Source organism: Suricata suricatta, chromosome 1 (assembly GCF_006229205.1).
Source record: "Suricata suricatta isolate VVHF042 chromosome 1, meerkat_22Aug2017_6uvM2_HiC, whole genome shotgun sequence".
NCBI classification, from domain to species: Eukaryota; Metazoa; Chordata; class Mammalia; order Carnivora; family Herpestidae; genus Suricata; species Suricata suricatta.
The window spans coordinates 72,958,047-72,981,966 of NC_043700.1; the positions used below are offsets into that span (position 1 = coordinate 72,958,047).

General features: G+C 38.8%; 1 long non-coding RNA gene across 1 annotated transcript; it reads right to left on the reverse strand.

Moving 5' to 3' along the window:
* Positions 1–747: 747 nt before the first annotated feature.
* On the reverse strand, positions 748–23,189 carry LOC115304611. Its single transcript, XR_003914526.1, has 4 exons — positions 22,910–23,189; positions 3,235–3,366; positions 2,688–2,768; positions 748–877 (listed from the first exon to the last, which is right to left on the reverse strand). It is a non-coding gene; the product is annotated as an uncharacterized LOC115304611 (long non-coding RNA).
* Positions 23,190–23,920: the final 731 nt, after the last annotated feature.

Here is a 23,920-nt window from a genome sequence, read left to right on the forward strand (position 1 = left end):
AACTGTTTTCAAAGGAATTTTTCATATGGTAATTTAATTATTCACACATTGATGGGTTGTTTTGGAAATAAAATCTTTTCCATAGTAAGAAGCAAAAATTATAAGCCGACAACAATATACTAAGGTCTTTAGGGCTATCTCAACAGAGGAGCCAAGGACCTAAAGGTTTTGTGTGTGTGTGTGTGTGTGTGTGTGTGTGTGTGTGTGTGTGTGTGTGTGGTGTGTGTGTGTGTTTTCCTGGTAAGATAACTAATGTACTGTCATTGCTCTCTTCATTGCTGGGATTATTGTGACCTGAATTAGGAAGGCTTTTGTGCTCTCACCCTTTAATTTAATTAGATAATGATTTTGTAGTCTGTAGTTCCCTGAAGATAACAAATGTATTGACACTGTAAATCAACCTATAGATGCAATTTCTTGGTGTTCATTGCACTGTTCGTGGACAAAGTCCACATGGAGTATGGGACAAATGTTAATTCTGCTGAAGATTAAGTCCTTGGTAGTCTAGGCCTATCTTGAAAAAAATGATGGAGAGATTGGGATAGGAGGCTAAATGCATGAAGTCTTGCAGAGATGCCCTGCATTTCTTATAATTAAATATGTTAAGATATTGGGTAGTTGGAATACTGCAATAAAGTGAGTAAAATTATTCTATTTTTTCTCTCAGTGTATAAATAAGTTATGTTTACACTACATAGTAGTCTATTGGGTAACAGCATTATGTTTTAGAAAGCAAAAAAATGTGCATACCTTAATTAAAAATACTTTATTGCTGAAAATGCTAACCATCATCTGAGCTTTCAGTGAGTCATAATCCTTTTGCTGGTGAAGGGTCTTTTCAGTGTTGATGGCTGCTGACTGATCAGGCTAGTAGCTGCTGAAAGTCGAAGTGGTTATGACAATTTCTTAAAATAAGACAACAGTGAAGTTTGCCACATTGATTGACTCTTCTTTTCATGAACAATTTCTCTGGCACATGTAATGCTATTTGATAGTATTTTACCCACAGGTGAACTTTCAAAATTGAAGTTGATCCTTTCAAATCCTGCAACTGCTTTATCAGCTAAATCTGTATAATATTTTAAATCCTTTGTTGTTATTTAAACAGTCTTCACAGCATCCTCAGCAGGGGTAGATCCCATCTCAAAAAACTACTTTCTCTGATCACCCATAAGTAGCAACTCCTCATCTGTTAAAGTTTTACCAAGAGATTACAGCAATCCCGTTCCACCTTCAGGGTCTACTTCTAATTCTAGACCTCTTGCTTTTTCTAGCATATCTGTACCTCCACTGAAGTCTTCAAAGTCACCCATGAGGGTTGAGAATAAACTTCTTCCAAACTACTGTTAATGCTGGTATTCTGACCTCTTCCCGTGAATCACAGATGTTAATAATGGCATCCAGAATGGTGAATAATTTTTAGAAAGTTTTTAATTTATGTTGCCCAGATCCATTAGAGGAATTGCGACTATGGCATCTATAGCCTTATGAAATGTATTTCTTAAATAATAAGATTTGAAAGTCAGAATTACTCCTTGATCTATGGACTCCAGACTGGATGTTGTGTTAGTAGGCATGGAAACAACATAATCTCATTGTCTATCTCCATTAGAGCTCTTAGGTAACCAGATGCATTGTCAATAAGCAGTTATATTTTGAGCAGAAGCTTTATTTCTGAGCAGCGGATCTCAACAGTGGGCTTAAAATATTCAGAAAGCCATGCTGTAAATGGATGTACTTTATCCAAGATTTACTGTACCATTTATAGAGCATAGGAAGAGTAGATTTTGCATAACTTTTAAGAGCCCTAGGACTTTTGGAATGATAAATGAACATTGGCTTCAACTTAAAGTCACCAGCTTTATTACCTCCTAACAAGAAAGTCAGCTTGACCTTTGAAACTTTGAAGCCAGGCATTGATTTCTTCTCTCTAGCTATGAAAGTACTAGATAGCACCTTCTTCCAGTAGAAGGCTGTTTTATCTACATTGAAAGCGTGTTGTTCATTGTAGCCACTTTCATGAATTATCCCAGCTGCATCTTCTGGATAACTTGCTGCAGCTTCTACATCAGCACTTGTTGCTTCGTCTTGCATTTTTATGTGATGGAGACAGCTACTTTCCTTAAACTTCATGAACCAACCTCAAACTTGGTTTGGTAGCCTCAAACTTTTCTTCTGCAACTTCCTTATCTCTCTCAGCCCTCACAGAATTGAAGTGAATTATGGCCTTGCTCTGGTTTAGGCTTTGCTTAAGAGAATGTTGTGGCTGGTTTGATCTATGCAGACCACTCACACTTTCTCCATATCAGCAGTAAGACTGTTTTACTTTCTTATCATTTGTGTATTCACTGGAGTAGCACTTTTAATTTCCTTCAAGAACTTCTTCTTTGCACTCAACTAGGCTAACTGGTATAAGAGGCCTAACTTTCCACCTGTGTTGGTTTTTGACATGCCTTCCTCACTAAGTTTAATAATTTCTAGCTTTTGATTGAAAATTGGAGATTTGTGACTATTCATTTCACTTGAACACTTAGAGGCCATTGGAGGGTTATTGATTCGCCTAATTTCAATATTGCCATGTCTTAGGGAACAGGGAGGCCTGAGGAGAGGGAGAGAGACAAGGAGGAATAGCTGGTCGCTGGAGCAGTCAGAACACACACATTTTTCACTTAAGTTTGCCATCTTACCTGGGTGTGATCCATGGTGTCCCCAAACAACTACAATAGTAACATCGGAGATCACTGCTCACAGATAACCATAACGAATACCTGAACAATGAAAAAGTTTGAAATGTTACAAGAATTACTAAAATGTGACACAGAGACAGAATGGGGGCAAATGCAACTGGATAAATAGTACTGATAGACTCGCTCAACTCAGGGTTACCACAAACCTTCAATTTATGAAAACACAGTATCTGTGAAGTGCAATAAAACAAAGTATTCCTACACATTGTTTAACTGGCAGAAGGCTACTGTGCCAAAGTGAGGAGTGGTAGGAGATGAGCTCAGAAAGCTAGGTAGCAGACATATTACAAAGGGCCTTTCAGGCCACATAAAACATTTGGAGTTTTTCTGACTTTGATGTGAAGACAGTCTCTGCAAAGCTCATGTTGGCTATTACATAAAACTTTAACCAAAGGGGGTTATCTATGAAGAATGGATTCAAACAAAAACAACGGAGAACGCTACAAACAGTGCCTACAATAATCCAGAATAAGAATACTGACAGTACATTGTCAGTCCAAATCTGCTTCGTGCTATCCATAAGGATCCAGGCTTCTTCCACTTTCCTTTGCACCCTGCTTAGTCTGTGGCTTTTATCTCTTGGTTGCAGTATAACTCGTTCAGTATCATGACCACAATCCTGTAAGGAAGAGGAGAGCAAAGGGCTGAAAGTATGTGGTTATTAGACTGTCCTTTCTGGAAAGCTCTTCTGGAAGTTCTACTCAGGATTATTCTGATTATTTCTCTTTGGCCAGAACTGGGTCAAATGGTTACTTTTAATTATGAGAGCAGCTTAGAAGGTGAGTATTGAGCTACTTACTCTGTATCCCTGAACAAAATCAGGGTTTCATTAGTTAGAAAGAAGGGGATAATGGATATTGCATAGACTACCAGAAGTGTCTACCACAGAGGTCGATACTGGAATCAAGAGGTCATGTTTTGCAGGCTATTTCAGGAACCATGGAAAGATGATGGAACTTAGAATAGGGTAGTAGAGATAATGGTACTAAAAGTCATCAGATTTATGATATTTAAAAAAAAGAACCAACAAGAACTTGATTTGGTGTGAGATGACAGAGGTGACAAATAGTCAGAGATGGTTTCTACATTTTTGTCCTGCTTAACAGGTAAAGAGTGGTATCATTTACTGAGACAACGAAGACTTGGGGAGGAGCAAATTTGAGAGAAAATGAAATCTAGAATTTTATCTTAGGCAGAGATGTCACCATTGCTGATGTCAGAGCCAGAAGTACTTTCACTGAGTAGTCAGCAGATATGCTGTGGCAGATATTTAGAGATAAGACTGGTGATGGACATAATTGTTGAACTTTTCAAGCTCATACAAAGCAGCAACCAGCTGCAGCAAAGAGATCAGTTTGAAACTCTGGGGACCTTGAGTCAAATGAATTCTCCAACATCATTGTGGTTTTGGTGTAACTGAGCTTTTTAAGTAAGAAATACCCTCTAGGGGTTTGCAGCTGGGTAGTTTTCTCTAAAGTAGGTAGGCCACCATACTTCTAAAAAAACACAGAACAAAAAGGAAACATGGTGGGAGAATATGGATAGGTGCCATAGCTAAGGGAATGGGTATTTTCACTTTAAAGAGTGCTTAAGAGTAGGTAATTAAAATGGGAAATAGTGAAATGAAACTCTGAAATTAATCCTACTGGATGCTGCTTCCATCATATTGTTATGGTACCACAGTGCTGTTAGGATTATTAACATATAATAATGAGTCAAGTCAGAACTTCTTGGCCTACTTTTCAAAATCTTCCAGCATATAGCCCCATCTAACCATATTTCTCACTTTGTGCTTGCTACTGGTAACTGGGAGGTATTTCTCCTGTTTCTCTTCTGTCCAGTCCCTGGACATCATCAATGGGATGAAGGCTGTTCCACATATTATACAGACCTGATGTGGCCTGTAGATCTATGAGCAGCTTCAGTACCATCACCAGACGGGGTTTAGGATTAAGTCCTATTGTGTATATCAAATCACCATGATGTACACTTTAACTATCTTACAGTTTTATTTGTCTATTACACCTCAATAAAGCTGAAATTTACAAAAAGAAGTAAGTCCTATTGCCTACAAGACCCAAAGACCTGGAGCACCTAGCCAAATGCTCTAAACTTTCTGAATTACCCTTTGCATCACAGCACTGCACTTTGAACTGGGTTTCCAACTCTACCCCATGCTATACACCAGCCAATTATTTTGCATGATACCATTGTTTCCTTTGAGGACTGAGGATGATGCTCTTATTTCTAATCCACATATTTCTTCCTACTCTTGTTACCTTGGAGAGCTGTATTATGCTTTCTTTAGTCTTAGATACAGGCATCCCTCCCCCCCCCCCCCCCCCCCCCGGGTAAATGGATAGATTTCCTAGAACTACACACATTCACACTGATTCTCAAGGAACTACCAGAGACTGCTGCCACCGTGTCTTGTCCTGTGGATTAATTTTAGTTCTGAGGTCTGCCTGAACAATATGTAAGTTTTTTTTGCTCTTGCACTGTGTTGTAAACCTATTTTTGGGTTTTGTAGTATCTCTCATCTCCCACCTCCTGGTCTACCATTGCCTTTCCCAGCTGGCTGATATGACCATTCTCTCCTCTGTGATTTTTCTTTTTCTTGCTATTCATCTAATTTAGAAAAATCTTCTTTTTTCTCTATGTATTTTGAATCTTCTGTATCTGACAAGATCAAGCTCATGTTCTAGTTTTTAAATCTTTATCAACTTCTAGTCCCAATGTATTGCTTCATCCATCTGATCTCTTCCTTCTAATGGTTGACCATTTTAATCATGGACCCATTTAAAAATGTTTCATGAGTTATATCTATCTCTCTTAATAATGAGCTCTTGTGGGGTATGTGGGTGGTTCAGTTGGTTGAGTGTCTGCCTTTGTCTCAGGTCATGATCTCATGGTTTGCTAGTTCAAGTCCCACATTGGGCTCTCTGCTATCAGCACAGAGCCCATTTCAGATCCTCTGTTCCCCTCTCTCTGCCCTTGTCCCACTCATGCTTTCTCTCTCTCTCTCAAAAATAAATAATTAAACTTAAAAAAAATAATGAGCCCTTGTGGCCATAAAGTCAACTGCATGGTTAAATGATTTGAATTGAGGTTAAACTTCCCAAGTGAAATTTTGGGTTTTCTTCATCCAGACTGCATCTTACCCACTAGTTACACTTCCCCTCTCTACCAACTTATATCTCTATTTAAAAAGGTGCTATTGAATCTTTGTGATCTTTAATTAGGTAATAGTTTCTTAGATACCAAAACATAAGCAACAAAAAATATATTAACTGAACATCATTAAAATGAAAAACTCATATACTTGAAAGGACACCATCAAAAAGCAAAAGCCATTGAATTCTACACTTTAAAATGGAGAATTGTATGGCATATGTATTATATTCAATAATGCTGTTTAAATAACACAACCTCTACTCTGTTAAAGGGCTTCAGTTGTTCCCTGACAAAAAAAGAAAATAAAAGATACCACTGAATATTTCTCTGTAGTGGATGCTGAGATGCACAATGTAGACCCACACTTTAAAGACTGAAGGATTTATTCTTCCAGCTGCTCAGAGTATCAACGGCTGGTGGCTCACAGCAGAAGTCTCTCTGGGAATTCCCTTCAGTTGATGAAACTACTCCTCAGTTACACCTCATCCCAATCATAGTCCCTATCCTACGATGGAGTAATGTGGGGTCCAAAGGCCAGATTCCCCCGCCTCCATTGATGACACCTCTGAAGGGCCATCTCAACTCCAGAACTACGCCTGTGATCAACTGGAACTATATCACAGTTAAGTTTCCCTTACTCTTTTATGCGTATTGTTCTAAATAACACTCCCCGGTAGATCTTCTCCATACAAATCTCCATCTCAGAGTCTATTTCCCAAAGAGTTCAACTTAAAAACACCCAATATTGAATGGCTATGACTTATTCTTACCTTTTTTAATACAAGCAGTCCTTATCAGTTACATAGTAGGGACTCCAAATGTTTGATTAATTGAATTCTTCTCCAGAGACTGACTTGTTTACTCTATATGTAGAGAATGAACTTAACAGACAATGGCCATTTATCTTCTACTTGATCCCTGAAAGCAGTTATTTCCTGAGGTTGAGTTCTCTGACCTCTGGTTTTATTCTGTACTTTTGGCAAACTCAGCCCTTTCCACAATTTCATTTATCAAATAAATCTTTCTGCTGGTGAATGTCATATCCTTGCCAGGCTGCTAGACATCTCCACTTGCCTGTCCTATGTATTCCTAATAAAGATTTAATGCTAGTCTGTGTTGTGCCTAAGGTTGGAAGAATTAAGAGTGGTAGTAAGGGGTGGAGGTGAAACATTCTGAGTGAGCCTCTTAGGACTCTAAGAACAGAGAAGAACATAAGTAAACTGTGAAATGTGTCTGAATGCTTATGAGGATGTTGAAAAAGAATGGAAATGAAGGCATGCTGAATGAATTACAGAAGAGATAGCCAGGGCTTGCAATTAGGACTGAGGTAGGCATCTTGTAATCAGAGTTAGAAATCCTGGCTTGCAGCTTGAGCAGTTCTTATGAAGCGGCCAGGGGTAGTTATCTCTGAAAGTATCAGCTTTGGTGAATGTCACCACAGTTTCTAACTTAACAAACTAAAATTTATTTTCCTATTTTAAGTTGATATGTGTAAGTATCCATTTATCGATCATTGGCCCTATTCTTGTCCTGGTCACTCATCCTTGAAATATTCAAGAAATCTCTGACTTCTTCAGAGACATTGTTCCTCATAGCCAGAAAGACCTCACTATTTTTGTGAATCTCTTTCTTTCTCCAATTCAGTAGAACTGAATTATAGTGGTTGCTGCTTTATTGTGTATAACTGATTCATTGAATAGTTATTTATTGAGCATTTACCATGTACCAGGAAATACTCTGTACTGGAAAACCTTCTTTGCAGTGAAAAATAAAAATAGCATGCATCACTCTCAGCTTGCAGTCTAAAGAAGAAGATATATGTTAATAAAATAATTATATACATCAATATAAAATTGCAACTGTGACAGATGCTAGGTAGCAGAGATATGTCTTAACAGAAAGAATTTGATCTAGTCAGGGATGGCAGAAGAGGTTCTTAAGGATATGGAGATATGAAGATGTATCTATATGACATACGATAAATAGGCATTAGCTAGACAAGGAAGAGAGGGAAGGATATTCTCAATAGATGGACAGTTTGTGAAAAGACACTTAGTGGGAGGAAACATGGCACAATGAGGGAATTCTTAAAGAAGGAATTCATGGCCAGAGCATAGAACATGCAACAAGGGACCAGGGGCATATAAGCCACGTAAGGCATTTGGGCTTTATTTCTAATGTTCCTACACAGGTAAGTGACATGCTGAACAGATCACCAGCTGCTGCGTGACATTGGATTGGGGAGGCTGGTGAGAGTGGATAGAGGTGGAGCACTTTCAAGGCTACTGTAGTCATCCATATGAGAGATGAGGGTGTCATGGCATTCTATGGCTGTGGTGGAGATGGAAAGGAATGGGCATATTTGACAGACTTTTAAGAGGTTAAAAGGCAGGATGTTGTGACAGATTCAGAGGGAAGTATCAACAATAAATTCTGAGGTATCTGGCTTTTGCCACAGGACAAATTATGGTAGCATTCAATGACGTAGGGTACACTCAAAATTAAGCCTAGATTTTTGGAGAAGATTATGAGCTAATTTTGGGCATGCTGAATTTTGAGGCGCTTTTAAAGCTTCCAAAAGATGGTGGTCAAGGAGACATGCTGGTCAATCAGGCCGCTGGATGGGCAGATCTGGAACTCAGAGGACAGGTGTGGGCATGTAAGAGGCTCAACAGGGTAAGGGGATAACTGACCCCACAGTGTATTTTCTCCTAGGAAGAGAGCAGAAGTGAGGACAGAAGATGGCCTAAGACTGAGACTTGAGGAACTCTAAGACCTAATGGCCAGGCAGTAGGTAGAAAAAAAAAGTTATCAAGATAGAAGAAAAACAAGGACTGCTTTCTATTACAGAAGCCAGGGAGAGCACACTGAATGGTAAATAAGACAAATAAAAAAGATCCTTGGTTGGAGAAAAAATGTCACTTGTGTCCAGTGATATGAACAATATTGATGACCTTATTTAGGGCTGTTTTGTTGAAAGGATGAGAGCAAAAGATGAGAGGGTTGAAGAATGGGTTGTGGTTGAGGAAGTATGTAAATTTTCTTGAGAAGTGTATCCATGTATGAGAAGAGAGAGAGGCCTTCCAATGAAGAGCAATGAAGGGTGAATGAAGGATTTTGTTTCTTTCTTTTTTTGGGTGGGGAGAGAGTTTGGACATAGTACTACAGAACAGTTTGGAAAATATGGATAGAAAGAAAGGTATCTGAAATATGAAAGATGACTTATGTAGTTGTTAAAATGAATAAAGCAGATCTATTATGTACCAAAAGGAAACAATCTCTAAGATACATTTTTAAGAAACAGTAACATGCAGGACAGTATTACAGATATTACCATTTGCATATGAACTTGTATATGTATATATGTCTGGCTATATGGACATTTAGATCATTTCCAAATCTTTTTTTTTTAAACTATAGGGGCGCCTGGGTGGCTCAGTCAGTTAAGCATCTGGCTTCGGCTCAGGTCATGATCTTATGGTTCGTGGGTTCGAGCCCCACGTTGGGCTCTGTGCCAACAGCTAGCTGAGAGCCTGGAGCCTGCTTCAGATTCTGGGTTTCCCTCTCTCTCTGACCCTCTCCTGCTCATGCTGTCTCTCTCTGTCTCTCAAAAATAAATTAAGAAACATTAAAAAAATAAAAACTATAAACAATTTTGCAGTGAATATCCTTGTTCATATCATTGCAAACATAGATGTGCATATCTATAAGACAGATTCCTAGAAGTGGAACTGGTGGTTTATGAATGTTCATTAAAATTTGATAGTTGTCAGTTTTTCTCTCAGGGACATTATTAATTCAGTTATAAGAATATATATAAGAATATATGGGAGTATCTATTTGTTAACATACTGGTTGACACAATGTGTTAGCAAATTACCAAACGAAGGAATAAGAAATCATTTGTCAATGTTTTAATTTTATTTCTTTAACATTGATTATTTTTACACAGTTTTTTATGAATATAAATGACATTAGGATTTTTTTTTGAAAATTTTAATTCTAGGGGTGTCTGGGTGGCTCAGTTGGTTAAGCTTCCGACTTTGGCTCAGATAATGATCTCACGGTTCATGAGTTTGAGCCCCACATCAGGCTCTGTGCTAGCAGCTCAGAGCCTGGAGCCTGCTTTGAATTCTATTTTTCCCTCTCTCTCTGCTCCTCCCCTGCTCGTGCTCTGTCTCTCACACAAAAGTAAAATAAACATTAAAAAAATTTCTTTAGGGGCGCATGGGTGGCCCAGTTGGTTAAGTGTCTGACTTCGGCTCAGGTCATGATCTCACAGTTCATGGGTTTAAGCCCCTCGTTGGGTTCTGTGCTGACAGCTCAGAGCCTAGAGCCTGTTTTGGATTCTGTGTCTCCCTCTCTCTCTGACCCTCCCCTACTTGTGCTCTGTCTCTCTCTGTCTCAAAAATAAACCATAAAAAAAATTAAAAAAATAAAAATAAATAAAAAAATTTTTAAAAGAAAAAATTTTAATTCTAGTTTAGTTAACACAGTGTTACATTGGTATTTTTTAAAAAATATTTTTAATGTTTATTTATTTTTTAGAGAAAGAAAGGTAGCATGAATGGGGGCAGGGCAGAGGGACAGAAGCTCTGAAGCAGACTCTGTGCTGACAGCAGCAAGACAACTGGGGCTTGAACTCACAAACTGTGAGATCATCTAAGCCAAATTTGGATGCTTAACTGAGCTACCCTGGTGCCCCCATTAGTATTTCTTTTTAAATTGACTATTTAGTCATGACTTTTGTCATTTTTCTGGTGTTTGAATTGTTGATTTTTTCTTAAGGTTACTAAGAGCTTATATATATATATATATATATAATATATGACATATATATTATATATATGTTTTTAATGCTTATTAAAAATATATTTTTAATGTTTATTTTTGAGAGATAGTATGTGCAAATGGTGTAGGGGCAGAGAGAGAGGGAGAGGGAGGATCCAAAGTAGGCTCTGCACTGAAAGCAGAGAGCCCAATGCAGGGTTCAAACTCAGGAACCCTGAGCCAAAGTCAGATGCTTAACTGAGCCTCCCAGGTCCTAAGAACTTATATATTAAGGAAATGATCCTACTATCTTTCATATTTACTTGCAAATTTCTTTTCTTTCCTTTTAATGTTTTATTTTTATTTTTGAGGTGGGAGGGGCAGAGAGAGGATCTGAAGTGGGCTCCCCACTGAAAGTAGGCCAGGCTCAAGCCTGTGGAACATGCTTATTGGACTAAGCCACCTGGCCCCGCAAATTTCTTTTCTAATTGGTTGCATCCTGTTTGACATGGCTTGTGGGGAATTACTTTGTTGTGTTAAAATTTTTCAGTTTATTTTATAAGGTAATGTTTATGAGTTTTGTATACTACCATCCTCTGAAATAGTTTAAAAATATTTTGGGAGGGCACCTGGGTGGCTCAGTCAGTTCAGCGTCTGACTTTGGCTCAAGTCATGATCTCATGGTTTATAGATTTAAACTATAAACCTGATAGGCGCTGTACTGAAAGCTCAGAGCCTGGGGCCTGCTTCAGATCCTGTGTCTCCCTCTCTTTCTCTACCCCTCCCCTGCTTGTGCTCTCTCAAAAAGAAATAAACATTAAAAAAATAAAATATTTTTTTCTGGTAAGTGTATGGCTTTTCTTTACTTTGATGCTTCAATAGTTGACCTACTATAGTATATGATAGTATAAAGAGAGAGGTAAGAATACAACATTTTTTTCCAGATGACTAGCCAGTGTTTTCAACACCATTTTCCAATCCTTGTTTTCCTACTAATTTGAAATGCAACTTTATTGAATAGTAAACAACCGATATATATGGGTCTATTTCTGGACTGTTCATACTTTCCATTATCAGACCATTCTAAATAATTTGCTTTATGTTTTCATTTCTTGTGGCTTTAAGTTCTATGATTTTTTTTCTCATTTTGTTCCTTAGTTATTTTAGCTTAAAGAAAAAACCAACAACTTCTTTTGTCTTCTTATTTCTCCCTTGGATCCTTCTGTGTCCTTTGAACCCTTATTTCATAGAGGCCATTTCTTTAAAAAAAAAAAAAAGAAGAGAAAAAGTCTAGTTAATTATTTTGAGAGAGTGCATGCAAATGCATGCTGCAGGCACAAGTAGGGGGAGATGGAAAGGAGAGAGAGAATCCCAAGTGGGCTCCAGGCTGTCAGCTCAGAGTTCAGAGCCAGAGGCGGGGCTGGATCCCAGTAACCTTGAGACCATGACCTGAGGTAAAATGAAAAGACAGAGGCTGAACCAACAAGGTGCCTCAGAATGGCCATTTCTGATATTTATATTTGCTAAAGAATAGTCTGGCAAGATGTTTACCTGTATCCTAGGAAAAATTTTCTCATGTGCTTTCTTAGTCTACCTTCTATTTATGCATGCTTTTTTCCTCCTTTTTCTTTAAGTATTTTCACAAAGATTTTGTGTGTCCTTTCCCAGCATCCTTTTGTACATCGGTCCAATTTTATTTCAACACTTGTTCAAATATACTGTGGCATTTCTCATCTATTTCTGTTCCTCATTCTTTGTTGTTTGCAGGTCATTTCAGAGGGAAACAGCCACAATGATGTTATTGTTCTGCTCTTGTAAAGCTGGGAGTCTGACTTTTATCTTTCAAGGCTACTTTTAGTTCTTTTTGAGCTTTATAGATTAAACGAGTTACCTGGGATCGTTTTTAGGAACTTATGCTGATCAACATCACCCTGTCACTGGGCAAATATTAGAGTAGCTACAGGATTATGGAATAAATAAGAGTTGGAGAAAAAAAATATCATGCAAGAGTTTGTAAGTGAAAAAAATAAGCCTTAGTGAAATAATGAAATGAAAGTAAGTAGTCAATTTTTTCCCTGAGGAATTGGTTGTATAATGTGGTAGTGATAAGTATAAAGTAGGATCATTGCTTATGTTTTATTTATTTTTTGACTCACTGCTTATATTTTAAGAGTTTTAAAAGGTTCATGGAAATCTATTTTTTATTGAAACACTAAATAATTTTTGAAAATGCAAAGATTTAATTGATAGACATTTTGTAGGTATTATTGCTTACTGTTCAAGTTAACGTATTAAAAGTGGCACAAAAATAAAAATGACAATACTCAGCCCAAGAAAACATATATATGTGCCTCAACACATGAGCAAATAGAAGCATCTTTTTCTCTGTTGCAAAATGCATCAAGAACCTATTTTCCAGGGGCATCTGGGTGGCTCAGTGGCTTAAGCATCTGACTTTGGTTCAGGTCATGATCTCATAGTTCATGAGTTTTTTGCCCCACATCAGGCTCTGTGCTGATAGCTCAGAGCCTGGAGCCTGCTTCAGATTCTTTGTCTCCCTCTCTCTCTGCTCCTCCTCCTCTTGCACTCTGTCTCTCCCTCTCAAAAATAAATAAATGCGAAAATATTACTACTATTACTACTACTACTACTACTACTACTACTACTACTACTACTACTACTAATATAGAACCTTTTTTCCACACAGCATGTTTAACAGAACCAAAAGTTTTTACTTTGGATTTTCTTTCCACCTTGTGTAGTAAACAGTGACCTTACTACATCCAAAATCAGATTTAAGACGTGTTTTTCCCCCCCGGCTGTTAAAAATGTGTGGCTTGTTCATATTTCTTTCATTTTTGTTTTATAGTTGAGAGATGTACTTTTTTGATTACTTATGGTAATAGGCAAGTTGTACAGTTAAACAGAACTTTTCCATTTTTCCACTTCATGGTTACTTCAATCCATTTTCTTTTAAAGGGTTTTGCAAGTTCATTTAAAAGAAGAAGATCCAAGATGTTTATGTTCAAGACTTTTATGGAACTTATGTGGTATTTTCTATAAGATGACTTGATCTTTCTTTTTTTTTAAATTGTAGTTGACATGCAATATTCTATTAATTTCTGGTGTATGGTACCATGATTTGACAATTCTATACATTATGAAATGCTAAGGTGCCTTGATTTTTCTAATAACAAAAGCTGCCAACATGTTATAGAGTGATCAACCACCATAACCTATTTATCATCTTGCCATAAATGACATCAATTTTGGGCTCTAGTCAAAGCACTAAAAATTAAGCAGTATTATAATTTGGTTTTCTCTGATTCAGAACCAGTGATTCACTGCTGATTATTGTTCTTACCTTGACACACATTATATGAAATGCTTCTAAGTTTTAATTACTATATTGATTCCAATCTACTAACCATCAGTGATCATACTATATGAAGCATTCAGTCTAGTGTAAAGGAGACTCAGGACATTGTATTATATTTTCTTCTAATTAGCTGTTTTATTATTGGAAATGTGGGAAGGAGATAGAGTCATAGATAATCTAAATTAGAGATCAATCTAAAAGTGACTAAAATTGTATTAGTAGGTTGTAAGTCATTTTGTGGTTGGAAGTAAAATTAGGTCTCATTGAAAATATCCATGTTTATCATTCCCCTGCTACAGAGAAAGATCTGTAGAGCTTCTCTAAATCCCAGCCAGGAGTCAGGAAAGTGACCAAGAAGAAGGGTTCTGGAGGAGAAAATACATGTCAGGGTAGAGATATAAGAGAATCCATCTACAGAGACAAGACTGAATAAAAAATAGTTAGGATCCACTAGTAATATTATATTTCTGGGGAGGGGGAGGCAGAGGGATGTGGTTTGAGGTAAGGTAATTCCCTTGTTTCTTCCTGCTCTCTTTCACAACAGACAAACCTGTATCAATATCTGAGGCTCTCATGTCCTCTTTCAAGACACTTTCCATTTTTCCTCACCAGTGTTTCCCCCAATAAGTCTCTTGCATATCTAGTCATGTCTTGGCATCTGCTTCTGACAGTTTTGTCCACATGTAGTTTTGTCCATATCTCGGCCAGGGTTTTTTTCAGAGGGAGCTAATATTCTTGGAATCTGTGGTGACAGGAGCACTGACAGAAGTGGAAGTGAAGACATATGGATACAAAGAAGAAACTCCAGGAGCTATTTGGTTAGCTGTCTCTTCACATCTGGACATTCTTACCTCTTCAAGGCTAAAATATTTGGACACAATGGCTTTTACTTTGCTGTTATTATACATTGTAATGGTTTCATTTATCTAAAACCAGGCTTCAAATTGTGCTCCTTAATACCTTCACAACAGGGCACATATCTTCTATTTATCTCACTCCTTGAACCTTTTATCTGTTAACATTCATTTACATGAATGCAGGATTTGCCTTGTAAGAGACATGAGGGGTTAAAATGAATGGAGTGGGCCACATACTACAGTGTCTGCTCCTATTTTAACGTGTGGTATTGGGTTTGAGCTCTTTGTCAGAAAAGAAGGGTCCAGAAAATTTCAGAACTATACAAGAGGGACTTTGAGATTCAGGGCATAAACAGAGCTGTTGGGTTATGCAGGTGACAAGATATGACAAAAAGTTGGACAGGATGTCATTGTCTTGTCTTTTACAAGGATCCCAGAATAAATCTGAGATTCCGAAGGTTAGAAGTGTTAGAAGTCTCTGTAGTTAGCACTCTTGGCTTGAATCTTGAAGTTCCAAAGACATGTAAACAGTGGAGCCTCTCTTCCTGGCTTTAGGGGTAGTGGACATGATCCAGTTGAAGACAGTGTGGTGATTCCAGTGACATATGGGTTGTGGGCATATATGAGGCAATCTTTTGATGAACTCCAGAAAAACTGAAGGAAAATTTGGTAAAACTAGTTTACACTAGTTTATTGAGAAATAAGATTACTAAAATATGGTCTTTAAAAAGTGAACAAAGCTTTAAGAATACTTTCATTAATTTTGGGATCTCCTCCAGGATTTTAAAAATACTTATGCAGTATGTATCTACAACCAATACTCACACTAAGAGAAGCAGAATCATTGCTCTTTAGCAGGATTATTCTTAAAGCTGGGCAACCAGGCCCCTGCTCAGGGCCTCAAGGTTTGGGCGGTCACATTCTGGTCCTCCTCTGTGGGCCCCTCCTAGAGGAGGAGGAGCTGCACACCAGGACATGTGCCTAACCAGAGTCTGTGCCCTTTACTCTACACTACACTTGGGTTATCCTGGAATTCCTTGCCCAAATGACCCCAAGCCTGATTCCAGAGCTAGCTGTTCTTCTTTGTTGTGGGTGTCCTAAGAGCAGACCATGGGTCTAGGCCCTAAGGTGACCATGAAAGATAGTTGTCTAGAGAGGTGTGGATGAAAGTTGGCCTTGTGGGCTGGAGTAAGCATATGGATGTGTTGCAGGCTCCATACACCACAAGAAAAAGCTGTGAGTGAGAAGAGTAGTGGGCCATGGAACTAGTATCTCCAAATGTCCTTTTCCCTAGGTCCTGAAAATACTGAAAATTGGGACGTCAGTGTCTTTGTTGGAGAACTGGCTTATGGAATATGGATGGGGATTTTTAGAGATCATGTCTGGCTTGATAAATATTTATGAATTGAGATAAGAGTTGAATTTGGAGAGATTTTTGCAGATGGCCTTCAGGCTCCTGGGAAGAAACTACTCATGAGGGAAAAGCCTTGAGTATGCAGCCTTACTATAGTTTTCCAAACATCATAATTTCTCCATAATTCTTTAACATATATTAGGAGGGGGGGATACATGGAAAGTGATTTTGTTTATATTTAGTCCTGAAGACTTCTAAAAAGACCAACCCTTTTTGTGCATAAAAGGGATGTGTCAAAGTTTTAGGTAATGTGTCTTTCTTCATAAATGTGCAGTGATAATGTCATTGCTGTGCTGGTTAATGGAATGTATATTTGTGTTTTATTGTTTCAAGAAATTCTCAGTTTTAATAGATAATGTGGTAAATATCAATAGATATAACTAACGTAAATAAAACTCTTTGGTGTAGGCAATCATTTTAAAGAGAATAAAGGGCTCCTAAGACAAAAAGGTAGGTAACCACTGCGTTAGATGTTACTGTTTCTCACAGTGATACGGACCAGCAAATCACTGCCTAGATATACAAGTGTTTTGCTAATAGCTATATGAAGGGGGCAAATGGTACTGTGATTTTAGGACTTCCCAGTAAATCAGGGGAATGTTACTTTTCGATTATACCCACTAATAAAAACACTGAGCAAAACAAAACAAATCTATGTGACTTACTAAAATAATCCCTGCAAACTGGTGACTTTCTACTACTGATCTTGGTTGATAGGAATCAGAGCAGGGTAAGAAGGCTGGTACCCAAGTAAGATTTCCTGGGCAGTATTCCTGACCTCATGGGAAAGAGAGAGGATAGAAGGTAGTGATTCAGAGGATGGGGATGGAGCCACTAACGTTTCATACTGGAAAGCTGGCCTGTGTATTTTTGCAAGTCTTATCCAGTGTCCTTTGATCCTAAAGGTACGTGATGGACTTCTAACCTGCAGACAAAGAAGTCACCATGAAATACAGAGGGAAATTTTTATTCTGAAGAAGACCTTGGTGAATGCATAGAATATTCTAGATGGTGGTAACAGTGGAGAGATTGTGAGAAGGTGAAATATAGATCTGTTTTTCAACTCATGCTATGACTGATGTGCTAGGGATGGAAGTAATAAAAAAAAGTTGGATTCATGGTGAGACTATTTCTTGGGTCTCACCTCTGAAGAGGTATACACAGGTATATCAACTTAATGATTGTGCTCTTCCTTAGTCTCTGCCAAATAATTATTTGGACAGTGAGCTTTATAAAGGAATATAAGTATGTTGTCAGAGGGAGAGCATATATGGAACAACTTTATTTCCTGGCTTACTCCTATCTTCCTTCCACTGTTATCTGTAGAGCAGGGATAATATTTTGAAACAATTTCAGGTATTTTCCATTTCTCTTAATTCTTGCCATCTCAACCTTTCATGCAATGAGAAGAGGAAGAACTCAACCATAAATAACAATAAAAACAATAGTAACTAATACTTACACAGTGCCAGACACCGTTCTAAGAACATTATAGAAAGTCTCCCTCTTAAGCATTATAGGCAGAACACCTCATCTTTTGTTGTTGTTGTTGCTCTGTACTTTTCCTTTCATTTTATTTAAGAAAGGGAATGTTCTTGGGAAGTCTTCCAAATTCATTTTTGCACTTCTGATTTTATATGTTAGAAATAAAATAGGATTGAGCTGAATACCTGTTTCCATTCTTTTGTAGAAGGTCTCTGAGAGGCCTCCAGTTCCTGACTAGTGGGAGACAGAGAAGCTCAACATTCAGTAGTTCTGGAGACAAAAATAAGAGCTCAGAACAAAATCTCAAAGGACTTAAATATGGTTACAGCAAGGAGGATCATATTAGTAAAAATTCCTTCACTTGTCTTCTATAAAATGCTTACAAATATAGATTCTACTGATGTCAGACTTTGTAACTCCGTACAGAAGGACAAATTAAATTCTATCACATTTTTCTACACAGAGAAAAATGGTACTTATATGATTGCATTATTTATTTGTTCAAAGAGTTAGTGCCAGTGAGCTAGAGCAATGCTGGAGAGTAAACAGAAAAAGAGTCATGAACTGAAGTGAAATTACAAATATAAAATTTGTTTGCTATATCAACCAGCAAATGCTTCAAAAGATCATTTGGAAGAATGAGAAGAAACACAAGTCTTTTAGCACAGTTGTGTAAAAACTTATTTATTTAAATGTAATTGTGATTGTTTGGATCAATTCAGAGACAAGAAAGTTAGACTCCCTTTGAATTACTTATGACTCAGCTGTGTATTTGCTACAAATGATCCAGTCATAATATAGACACGTGTAATGTAAATATACTTGGTGTCCCTGAAAAAGAATAATATACTTATTTGATTATGTGAATGATCATAGCAGGAAGAACTATTGAATGTTATTCTCTGGGATACAGTTTAAAGTAAATTTGATCTTTCCTTTTTATGCACTAGACATTCAAAGTTACATAACTACACATACATCAGGGATGTATGTAATTCAGAATTAGTAAATACATTCATATATTTATTCTAGTGTAATGGTTCTCTTCAAAATAAGCTGTAATAGAATTTTAAAATCAGCTTTTCACATCATAATATTGTTTTAACTTGATAATTCAGATTGATTGGCACAAATGACAAAACAATCCCACATTCTAGGTATTTGCAGGAGTTATCGTGTATCTGGCAATTAATAATATCTTTCCTTGATATTCTTCTCCTTAAGTAAACTGAGAGAATGAAGATGAAACCTGGGATCTAGAAATGCGCCTGCTTGGAGGAATAAAAAATCTTAGACCTAAAACACATGGTGTGATGGACATTTTACTCTAAGCGTGTCAACTAACTATAAGGTTGTAAGAACTGCTCTTATAGTCACATGACACCCAAAGACGGAAACATAAATGCAACTGCAAACAGCCTCATGCACACACATTCTTCTGTTTCATAAATTTCTTCACAGTGTCATGATATTATGCATCATTATACAGAGTTGAAACCTGTAGTTCTCAAAATGTGTGCCAACATATACCATGAAGTGCTGGAAGAAACTCACAGGTCACTGCAAGATATTTAAAATATCCAAGGAAACACAGTGATACTTGTCATCTATCAGAAATTGCAGGGGCACCTGGGTGGCTCCATTGGTTAAGTGTCCAACTACAGCTCAGGTCATGATCTCACAGTTCGTGAGTTCAAGCCCTGTGTCAGGCTCTGTGCTGACAGCTCAGAGTCTGGAGTCCACTTCGAGTTCTGTGTCCCCCTCTCTCTCTGCCCCTCTTCTGCTCACACTCTGTCTCTCTGTCTCTGTCTTTCTCTCACAAAAATAAACATAAAAAAAAAGTAAAGAAATTGCAGAGGATTAGCTTGAAGTAGTTCACAATCTCAATATTAGTGCTACATTCCTTTTAGCGATGCTGTATCTTTTTTTTTGTTTAAAAAACATTCTTTTTAACATTTATTTATTTTTGAGGGACAAGGGGAGACAGATCACGAGCAGGGGAGGGGAAGAGAGAGAGGGACACACAGAATCAGAAAAAGGCTCCAGGCTCTGGGCTAGCTGTCAGCACAGAGCTTGATGCGGGGCTCGAACCCATGAACCCTGAGATCATGACCTGAGCTGAAGTCCGATGCTCAACTGACTGAGCCACCCAGCCACCCCAGTGATGCTATATCTTTACAACACTGGGTTTTCAGTGGTTTGAGAAAAAAAATTGTTATGTAAAAATCAATATGGAATAGGAAAGGAAGGTGGGATGTATAATCTGGTTCTGAGACTTAAAAAAAATCTTGTGTGCCCAAAAGGCTCACATATCCCATTAGCAATTAATGTAATTTATGAATGAAGTAATATTTTTTCAGTTTATGTTTATTATTTTTCCATAGGCTAAGGTCTCAGTATATAAGTACCTGTTACGTTGTTTAGACCTAACTACTTAATAAACAAAACTGTTAGGTATTTCTTTTGGCCTAGAAGTGCTGCAGAAAGATTACTGTGATACTAAGGGTGCTGTGGAAATATGGGAATCTTTGGGTTAAGCATTTATTTTCATAGCAAGAGCAGAAGTCATTTTCCTAAAGTGAAATTTTCAGTACTACAAATATTTCATGAAAAATACTCTTTGTGCATAAAAAGAAATTTTTATTTCATTTCATTTTTCATTTCCTATTTGGGAATGTTTTCAAAAATGGCAAAAGGTAACCTTTGTGCAAATCAGAATATGGAGTAAATTCTAGGTCTTTCCTATTTCTTCCCCTCTCCATGTAAGCATCTGGCATTTGGGGAGACTAAGCACATTTTAGCCCTAAGCCCTGCAGGTGAATACTCAGTCAGGTTCTGGGACTCAGTTTATTGATGTGGGAATAGGAGGGCAACGGTAATGGCTGGGGAAAGTGGCAGGGAGCCATGAGAAAAGTGACACCTATTCTCGATGGATTTGAGGCTCAGGGTCTCCCAGGAAGAGAGACTGGAGAGGGACTGGCCCTAAACTAGTGGCCCAGGGTTTTCCAACTATCTGAACACCTTTGTGGAAGGTTCTGAATGCCACCAAATCTACATAGTATACACTACCGCCACCCCCAATTCTGCAACACTGCTGGTCTGACTCCTTTATTTTCTGACAAGTATTTCTCTCTTGTTTTACCCCTAGACCAGTAAGAGATGGCATAGATCATGGTGGCTCCCAGACTGTAAGTTTTCACCACCATCATCCCATCATTTCAAATACACACACACACACACACACACACACACACACACACAATCATTTTAATATATAAACAGAATTGTATATTCCTAACTTAAAAAAACATCAACAACAATTTACTTTTAGTACAAAGCATTATGCTGACAGCCCCAGTTCTTATATGAAACCAGTTACTGTGGAATCAGGATATAGCGGATGTGTTGGTATTCGTAAGCAGCAGGTGGGGTGTGTGTGAATGTGTGAATATTCCCTGAAAAACTGAAACGTGGAGTACTCAGAGCAATGAGAAAAGGTGTCTGGCTTCTCCTATTCTCCCAACTCTCCAGCCACTGAGAGGTCACTGAGGTGTGTCCACTAAAACTGCCGCAGATCACTGATGCTGGCCTCCTGTGATTGTACCAAGTGAGAAATATAAAATGGTTTTGAGAAACCAAACCCAGTTAAGCAGAGACATGTAAGCAGTATTTTAAAGCAATCTGATAGAAATAGAATGTATTAAGATGACCTAATAGTGAAAGCAGCATCCATCTTGTTAGTTCAGAAGAAAGAATGAGCACTAGAGGTCACATCATCCCCAGCACTGCTGGACTGGCCAGGAAACTCGCAGACCCAGGCCCAGGAGCTGGGAATGCTTGCTCATCATTCAAAGGAGCATAAAGAAATGCAACCCCACTAGCTTACCCAAGTACAAGTGGTAGGGAAAAATCGTTACAAGATGGTTGACAGGACTGATAGGGGAATTCCAGTCCATACCCGAAGTCCCCCTTCTGGATTTCTCTTCCCACCCCGCTCGCTGCACCCAACAGACTATAAATTGAATCCTCTGCTTAAGCTTGGAACTCAAATCTTTGGAGAACGAGCCCACCAGTATAAAATAAACCTCCTGCCTTCAAGATCTCTGAGTGCCGCTTGGTTCTTCTGCCGGGTGATTCAGACCAGATTCCACAACACAAGTAGTTAGTTTGAACACATACAGTCAGCTAATCAGCACTATCCTGAACACACAGTTGCCAGATGCACCTGGTAAAATCTCTAACATAAAGACGAAGATATTTTTCAGATCCGAAGTCTTGAGATGGAACAAAACTCAGTGGAACCAGACAGAGTGGCACCATAAACAACTAAATTACATCCGTTAATATGACCTTTTCAACTTCCAATTAAGCATCCACCTTCTCAGAAGACTCCTTGCCCAAAATTCTGCCTTTAAAACCTTCACTTCGCCTTGGTGGCTCAGTAGTTGAAGCGCCCAACTTCAGCTCAGGTCATGATCTCGCAGTTCGTGGGTTCGAGCCTCGAGCAGGGCTCTGTGCTGACAGCTCAGAGCCTGGAACCTATCTTTGGATTCTGTGTCTCCCTCTCTCTTGGACCACCCCCTGCTCGCGCTGTCTCTGTCTCTCAAAAATAAATAATAATAAAACAAAACAAAGCAGAACAAAAAACCCTTACTTGAAAGCCATCTTGGAGTTAGGAACTTTTGAGCATTAGCCCCAGTTCCCCTGGGTAGTGCCACACCAATAAATGGTCTTATTCTCCTTAACCGCAAAAGCTTCAATGTCAGTTTCTATTGGTGTTTTTCTTATTTTATTTTATTTGTTTTATGGCTAAGGGCACGTCAGGTGGAGGAACTCTCGTCTGGTTTAGTTACACTAAGGCTCTTTTTCGTGTCCATGTGGAAATCAGAAAACCTTATTTTTAGAACGGTAATACATTATACCTGGTGACGGCCAAATATCTGGAGAACCGCTTAGGAGCCCTCAGAGACCTGTTCCCTTTTTGGATATATAATCCCTCGTAGTGAACAAGCTTCCCAGCGGTTCTTGAGAACAATCTGAAAGACTGTCTCCTGGGCTCTTAGAAAATCAAGCATTTACTAACCTACTGAGTCGGCTTTCTTTCTGACCACAGGCGGAGAACAAAGCAGAACAAGCCGGAAGGTACCAGAAGGTTCCTGCAGCAGCTTCTCTGGCCATGGCTTCCTCCACGGGCCCCACGCGGAAGCAATTCCAATTGAGCCTGAGGGAGGCTGTCAGCCTGGGGAAGCTGTCCTCGTGCGTGGGAACCCTGAGGTGGAGCTCGGACATGGCGGGGTCATATAAGCTCTGTAGTTATTTCCAGCGGTTACCTAGATTCCTTGCACCCATTTTCTGGTAGTCCTGGATCACAGACTAAGAGGCCACAGGCTTATAAAGACTTCCGAGCTAACAGCTTACTTCCAAGATTGTGACGATGATCTTTGAATCTTGGTAAACTATGGCTACATCCGGGGTTTGGCAATGGCCATTGTTTTAGGTGCAGCTGTTTGTCTCTTCGAATGCGGGGAAGCCTCTTTGCCTGGGAAGCACTCATTTATACCTCGAGGTCACTTCCCCGGGTTCCTAGGAACTCCGTCAAAGCTTGGAAGCCTCAGCCAGGGAGAAGCGAGAAGCGCCACCTGCACGCATGCGCTGGCCCAGCACGGCTGCCCGAGCCAGCGGAGGTGGGGGCAGGGAGGGCGCTGTAGGGGGCTGTGCTGGGGGCGGGGCCTGGTCAGACCGGAAGATAAAGACGCGGAACAGGAGGCCCCCAGTTGCTGTCCAGCAGCTGAGCATTTGGAGACACCGGTGAGTTGCGAGCACCAGCCAGGGTTGCAGGACGGCTTGGGCGAGGGTGGGGTGTGTTTTGGGGACGTATATTGTGGTTTTTCATACTTTGTAGAGTGGACGTACCTTTCAGGCAATGTTTATATGGGAAAAATTTACATTTATGAAATTCAGTACATTTTAAACAAAAAGGTGTGTAGAAAAATCCTGGAATTAATCTAAAGTGATAGAAAATGAGAATTGCGAGCGGACGTCTTGCACAACCAAAGTGTTGGGCATCTAGGATGCTGCAAGTTCCAGGAGGAGC